The sequence below is a fragment of the Haliotis asinina genome, chromosome 5 (genome assembly GCF_037392515.1).
Source record: "Haliotis asinina isolate JCU_RB_2024 chromosome 5, JCU_Hal_asi_v2, whole genome shotgun sequence".
Classification (NCBI taxonomy): domain Eukaryota; kingdom Metazoa; phylum Mollusca; class Gastropoda; order Lepetellida; family Haliotidae; genus Haliotis; species Haliotis asinina.
The window spans coordinates 4,439,203-4,446,616 of record NC_090284.1 but is presented as its reverse complement, the minus strand read 5'-3'; positions in this window follow the sequence as shown (position 1 = coordinate 4,446,616).

Below are 7,414 nucleotides of genomic sequence, written 5' to 3'. Positions count from 1 at the left end.
ATCCTTACATAAATGCTGTAACCAGCACGGTGCGAAGTACGCTGAAATTAACCTGGGGGCATTAAAGGCTAGGGCACAGGGTATGGTGCGTGACATGAAAGGAAGATTGACTATTGGGAAATTGAACTCATCCCTTTTGTGCGGAGACTTTAAGTATCTTAATTTTCTATGCATAGATCAAGGTATGAAACTGATGCTCCGAGTTCCCCCTGGGCGTTTTTAATTACTATGTGAACGGATCTACCGATCAATATTTTTCACAAACGTTGAGTAAAATTTAATTTTCAAGAACAACCCTTTGTCTTCCAGTCACGTCTGTAAAATTTCATTTATGAAACCCCATGGATCAATATTAGATACATTAACTGTTCATCTTTTTGTTCGGACAGGTTGGCTGTGTCTCTTATTTCTTCAATTTTCGACATATTCATCACAGTTCTGAACAGATGTTTGTGAAAAATGTGGTAGCAGAGTCATGACTGCTATAAAGATATAGCCCATTGAAAAACGTACTTCACACAGTGTTTAATGTTAATGTTAATTATGCAACAAATATATGTCATTTGTGGCACACTAGATCATACTTTGCACAAATTAACTTCGTCTTTCTCAAAGCATGGTTGTCGTAAAATGTGGCATATGGATAAGTTGCTCATGCTGGCTGACATGGCTAATGCATGACGTCGAATCCCATCTGCTTAATCTTATGCTCATGCTGTCGACTGGTGTATTGTGTAACCAATAGACGTCCTATAGTTCGGGTATTATTTCCCAAGTGTGGCGGTAAAACACAAACAAACACACATTTTACCTATTTGTCCAGCTATTGTTACACGTGTTTATTTATGTTGCATGTGTTTCACATCTGTGTTCATTATATCCTAGACTTCTATTAAACCTCACAATGTCCCACCGTGCAACATACGTTTCATGTGTATGTACAACTGTGTCCAATTAATTCAATTACATTCCAATTATCCCAAGTGTATCTCACATATGTTCCGCTATACGATCGGGTGCAACTCAAATGTATTCACGGGTATATTGGATGTGTGTACCATTCGCATACATTGTATAGATCTAAAAGCACAGGTGAAATTTAGTTCTCTGATTATAAGATATGCATAGTTGAAAAGACCTGTTTTGAAGTCCTGCATTGTCTCGAGTATTGGGGATGTGATGCTTGTAATTTGATTACTTCTTGTTTAGGAAGATAATTGCATTTCGGTTCGTTCTTTATGCGCTTTGAGCTGAAGGAAAAAAATGCTATATTTATATTATGGAAGATCGTAGAAGCGGAGAGTGTACTATGGCTCCGGCAAAGACATCCCCCGAGAGTGTGGAGTATCGATCAGCGTGCCAGGGTGTCAGGATGTGTCGGGAAACTAGGAGCTGTAGAGGGAACGTTTGTACTAAATATAATAGAAGCCCAACACTGAACACTTGTGATGGTCCTAATGTGTTGTGAGGAGACCTCAAGCGAACAGAGCCGTGAGCAACGGTAGTATGACCTGACTCTCGACAGTTACACATGAGGAATGGTTCTTGAAATCAGACAAAGTCAGCTGCACGTCTTAGTATTGGTACTGTGGACTCTGGTAATTATCAGCAAAGGAACAATGTTTGACCTGTTATCACAGGTCCCCTCGAAACAGATTAGCGCCACCATCAACAACACCATCGTGCATATCGACGCCGCAGCCGCTGTTTCGGGTATCCAAGACTGCTGACTTAGCACACACAGTCGTGCCAATGTGGGTACATTAATCCTTCATATGATCAATTGTTTGTTCAATTAATCGTAAATGTCCACTGAAATTGTTATCAGCGGGTTTATGGATGTATGATCGTGTTTAAGTTTCCTCCCTGACTGTAAACTTGTAGCGTTTCCCTGATTATCTCCATTTGCTGCTTTGTAGAACAAAGACAGCTAGCTATCAATCCTGTGTATACCAGACTTTGTAGCCCAGACGATACTCTGGAGAACACAAAATACATTTAAGGGATTCTTACTATACTCTTACGTATTGATAGTGTGGTTAATAGGCTGTAGACTAAAATCAACCACAACAGTGTCATGGAAAGGTTCACGAAGAATAGTCGGGCACACGCCAAGTGAAATCTGCCCAGTCGGCTGTGAACAATTGCTTCACAATGGCACTACTCTAAATTGAAACAACAATCGTTAGAAAGGCTCATAGCTCTCATTTAATAGAAGACTTGTCCGTTGGGACCTGGGGATGCTGACAGCTTTAGTTTAAATTATTTGAGATAAAGAACCATTGTGAGAGCTAATGTCAGCCTATGTCACACAAACACTGACTTACTTTCATGGATAAGTGTCAAAATTCAGGAGGTGTTTGAAGAAACTTTTACGAATAAAGATGGCTGATAATTAAATAAAAGACAAACATAGCTGTTTCAGTGTGATTTCTAAAAGCACATCGATCGGGGAAACGTGCAAATATACGTTCCGTGTTTTAGAGCGCTCGGAATTTACGCAACTCGTTCAGTTCAGTCGGACAGAGCTATTTCTGAAGGGAATATAGGGTTTTCCGTATGGGAATAACGATCACCATTGCTTGGATTAATGTCTCCTTACGCCTAATGTCCCTGCTTATTGAGTAACCAAGTACAATAACATCCACTTCTTTGTACAACGTTCTTTCAGTTTGACCAGCTTCTTGCAGGTCGTCTAATGACACAAAGCGCCTCGTATATGTAGCCATGTGTGACGTAGGTTGTGTACTGTTCTAGGGCGGCCGTTGTCTGTGTACAGATCCTGTTATGCACCGCAATTGTGGTTATATATCTGCAAAGACAATTATAAAAACAAACACAATAATGGTGCGATGTGCGTTGCAGATCTTGCCAAGGGTACCACGAAAGCTTTAAGTAACAGAAACATGAGCTATTAACTCTCCTTTTGAGTCACGGTTGTTTAAGGCGCGCTCTGTTGGAACACAACATCCTGGAATAGGCACAAGTTGTAAATCCACAACCCTCTCTGTGTACATTAAATAGCACAGTTACTGGTAAATAGGATAAAGTTCTCAAAACAGTCAGTGACTAAGTGTGGCAAGAGGGCTAATGAAGAACGTTTTGTTGTAGTTGTGTACAACGTTTCGGGTATCATGCTGAGCACATACCTTTAGTTATATATATATATATATATATATATATATATATATATATATATATATATATATATATATATATATATATATATATATATATATATATATATATATATATATATATATATATATATATATTGTACGTAAATTGTATCTCATCTATTTTGCTGTATCCTATCTACCTATGGATGTTTGTTTCTAAAAGTTAAAGAACTGAGTTGACAGGATCAGTTAATCCGGTGTTCGAATCCCAAGCAAACTTTATTCCTCGTGATCTGTTACACAACCAGTATATGTTTGGGGCATAAGGTCCTCCAATGCTCCCTGTCAAACCAACCATTCACGCCGTGTACTAAAGAAATATAATATTCATCGCGGATATAAACATCATCCTCTCACTCACATGCCGCATAAATGTCCTAGGTCGTCTAGAGTGACAAGCTGGAATTAGATGGGAGCTAGAAGACTATTTCCAACTGCTACCCACCTGGTCCGATGGGTTACGTGCAGCATGCACGCCATGGAGCTTTCATTTATTTGATAGATGTTTTCTTATATTTGATGTGAGACCAGGGGTCAGTTTCTACCAGAAATATTTCATATTGGGCGTGACTAGCCAGCGGCAAAAGTGATTTCCAAAGCAAGCATCTGACACTTCTCACCTCAAGGAATATCAACTACATTAATAAAAGTTAGCCAAACTAATCAAGCTGGCCGAAGAGGTCGATATTGCGCCATGGCGTGCCTAAGCTCGTGTCTTCTAATCTGGCCCTCATGCTCAAAGCCATCTTCGCGCTAAGTCTGATTTACTTGTACCTTCAAAAACACTTTGGGCAGGCATAGGACAAATATCCTTTGTAATACTACAAGAGTAACTCCCCTTCTATGGAGTACTTCAGCGAAACTCTTGGAGTCAAGATTTTAGTGGAGGCTACTAGCATATAGGCATGAATTGAATCACACTTAAAAATCGATTTGTACGAAGATCGGCAGTAACGGATAGTGGCATGTAATTCTGTTCCCTCAAATCACATTTATTATGTACAGGGCTTAAATCGGTAATATAAATGAACTCAGGTAGTTTATTACACACTAAGGACAGGCTCAACAATACCATCTGTTTGTGCAAGTGGACCCAAGTGATCTAATAAGCATTGATTTTTTAAACGGGGGATATTGTATTTAAAATAACACATTACCGCCTACCATTTCAGAGGCTGGAGTCGGAATAGTTTGACAAACAGATGTGTATTAATTCATAATTACTCGGTTAGGAATCTCATTAGTTGCACAATGCTAAAACATCAGACAAGAGTGATATGTAAAATACTCTCCTTCGTGAATTGTGAATCAAATGTATGGTAATTTAACAGTTCATGCAATAATGCGTGACGTTCACTTTCCTAAGCGTATCAACTTTCTGTACATTATTCACCAATTTTTTGGGAATAAGAATCAATATCAGTCATAAAATTCCCGAAGGTACCATTGCGTTTGATCTCTGTAGCACAGCATCAGCCTATATACTTGTACGCGTCTCTGATTCTCCCGCTTGAGAGGTTCCTTCTTTGCCAACCAAAGGCACGCACAGAACTTGGGTTAATTGTAATTCATCTTTAATGTTTAATACCCTAGTTCGACCTGTGGAACAGATTTTTTGAGTGAACGTTGAAAGACATTTCAGACCTTGCACTTACAAGCGACGTGTCCTTCGAAAAGTTACAACAAAATCGTGGGCTGCGAATCTACTTCACTCGTTGTATCGACTTCATGGGTCTCGATTGGGTGACAACGTTATTTCCGATCTCTCGCTGGTCCTGGCGATTACCTTCTGTCTTGACCGAAGGCTATGTCTGTTACTTAGCCATCTGAATGTCCTCATTTGAGGATACCATAATCCACAAAATACGTTTGTTTGAGAGCTATTTCCTCGTCGAATGTCTATCTGTTTCGTGTTCTTGATGTGAACTCTCACTTCCTGCACATCTGGTATGATGACATTGGTTTGTAGTGCTTTACTCTTACACATGTCGCTTCCATTTTGTCAATGGTCTCTTATCCTGTGACAGAAATACTGAGACCCCGTCTATGTTGTTATACCTAACTAGACAAAGTTAAGTTTTAAAATTGTACCATTGTTATTGTATGGATTTGGTTGAGATGAGCCCTCTTGAACACATGATCAACAATCTCAATTTGGCAAGAAAAAATCCTCGAGATAAGTGTCAGCCAGTTTATGAAGAACAAACTACATAATGTGAGGGAAATGCAAATGACGTCAGCCATTAAGGGAGATACATCTATGTATCAACTGTAAACCCGGCTGAGTTATTGGCAGTTATCGTAACCTACTGACAGGTTCTTACCATGTGGATCGTAACGTAACGCTGCTGCCTTACTCAGACTAATTACTTTGTTAGCGCACTTAGCTTAATTAGTCTGCTGTAATAATATCAGCTCATTGCCTCCGAGTGATTACTCCCATTGGCTTTCCTACACTATACATGCTTTCAGTGTCTTCACTAATTAACCCTATCTCCCTATAGCACTGTGCATATAACTCTCCATATTATTAGGCATCTCATTCACACTGAAGCGGCAATTTTTAACCATGACAACATTGAGAAAATCCTCAAAATTTACATACGTTCTCATTTGTCTGTCCAACTCCAATGCAAATGAAAGTTCTTGGTAGTAACTTGGGTGGATATATGAAATCCACTTTTAGGTTTTGACGTCTCAGTGTTCTGATGCTGTTGATGTTGTTGTAGATGTTGTTGGTTTATGCATTATTGTATCGGTCTTTATTGCCTCATGTCATATCATTCAAACATCATATGAAGCGTTATACATATATATATTGGAACTGATTACAGATATTTATTGTTTTTCAGCATTTAAGGTACAATTATTAAAACCTTAACCTGCCTGCACTTGCTAAAATAACAAACGATTATTCTCAATCCTCTTATGACTAAAATAATATATCCTCAAACGAACATCACTCGGTGGGCTCTTATTCATTCAGCAGTATATCACTGAGGCTATGAAACACTCTGGTACCGCTGCATTGCCAATACTTTGCTGATACATTGAAGAGTATAGTGACCAAAGAAGACGTGGTGGCAATGCTTTACACGGCTATCCAAAACACCTCTGAAATTTATACAATTTACAAGTACGCCCCGATGAAGGAGGTGTGCTTGCAACAATGTAGCATGGCATCTTCGAATCTTGATTTTGTGCCTGGAACGAAATGCCATACAAGAAGGTCAACACAAGTACAGCATAGCTGCATGTTCAGTTGAATGCTATACAGTCTCTTTGAACCTGTAACATGTGTGAATGAATAAAATTGTCTGAACAAACTCCAGAGACGACAACAGGAACCTGTTTAAGAAAACCCAGTTGATGGCTGTCGAAACCCGTGGCGTTATAATCGAGTTATCATTTTACAATGAATACACGAAAACCGAAAAGTCGTGTTACTCTTATAAGGTAGTCAGGAGCAGTTGATATGAAATATTGACAGTAACGTAACTACCAAGCTAGTCAGCGTGTTGTGACCTATGACACGTCTTCATGATAGATCAGTACATCCTGAGCTCAGACGCTGGTTGGTTCTCCGAAGACGCATTGTTCAGCCACGCAAAGAACGACCACCTGATCCATAGACAATTTACAAATGAGTATGCCAAAGTCCAACGTTGGATGTGATAGTCGGTCAACGCACCTGATGAGCTGACCAAGAGCCAAGCCAGAGATAAACCAGATCAGAACCAGAGACGAAATAGTCGATCAAATCCCACGGTCGACGTCACACACACTATACCTGACTGGAAATATGGTTAGTAGATGCAGCTTGTGTGTTGTCTCAACAGCCCAATTAGTCTCCATGTCCACAATATTGTTCAAGCGAGTTGTAATGATCTTCTGGAAGATTCAGTGTTCATGTTGAGTTGGAGTGCGCTGAAACGAACCGTTGGAGATACGTCACACCTGCTACCCATCAGCTATCTTTACACGTCGTGCACCAAGCAGACGATTACGAACACCGCTTGATCATTTTCCGGAATGCAATGTTTCCGCAGCAATTAATTAAAGAAAATAGGACGATTAAGTTGAGATTATTACCAGCCATGCCAAATGCATTAGTTTCATAAATCACACCAGTCGTTAAATCAAAATCTTCCACCGGCATATTCGTGTAGCTGGTCATAAATGATTATTTCATAAAGAATGATACAAAGGAACGGTTTTTATCGAATCATTATGCG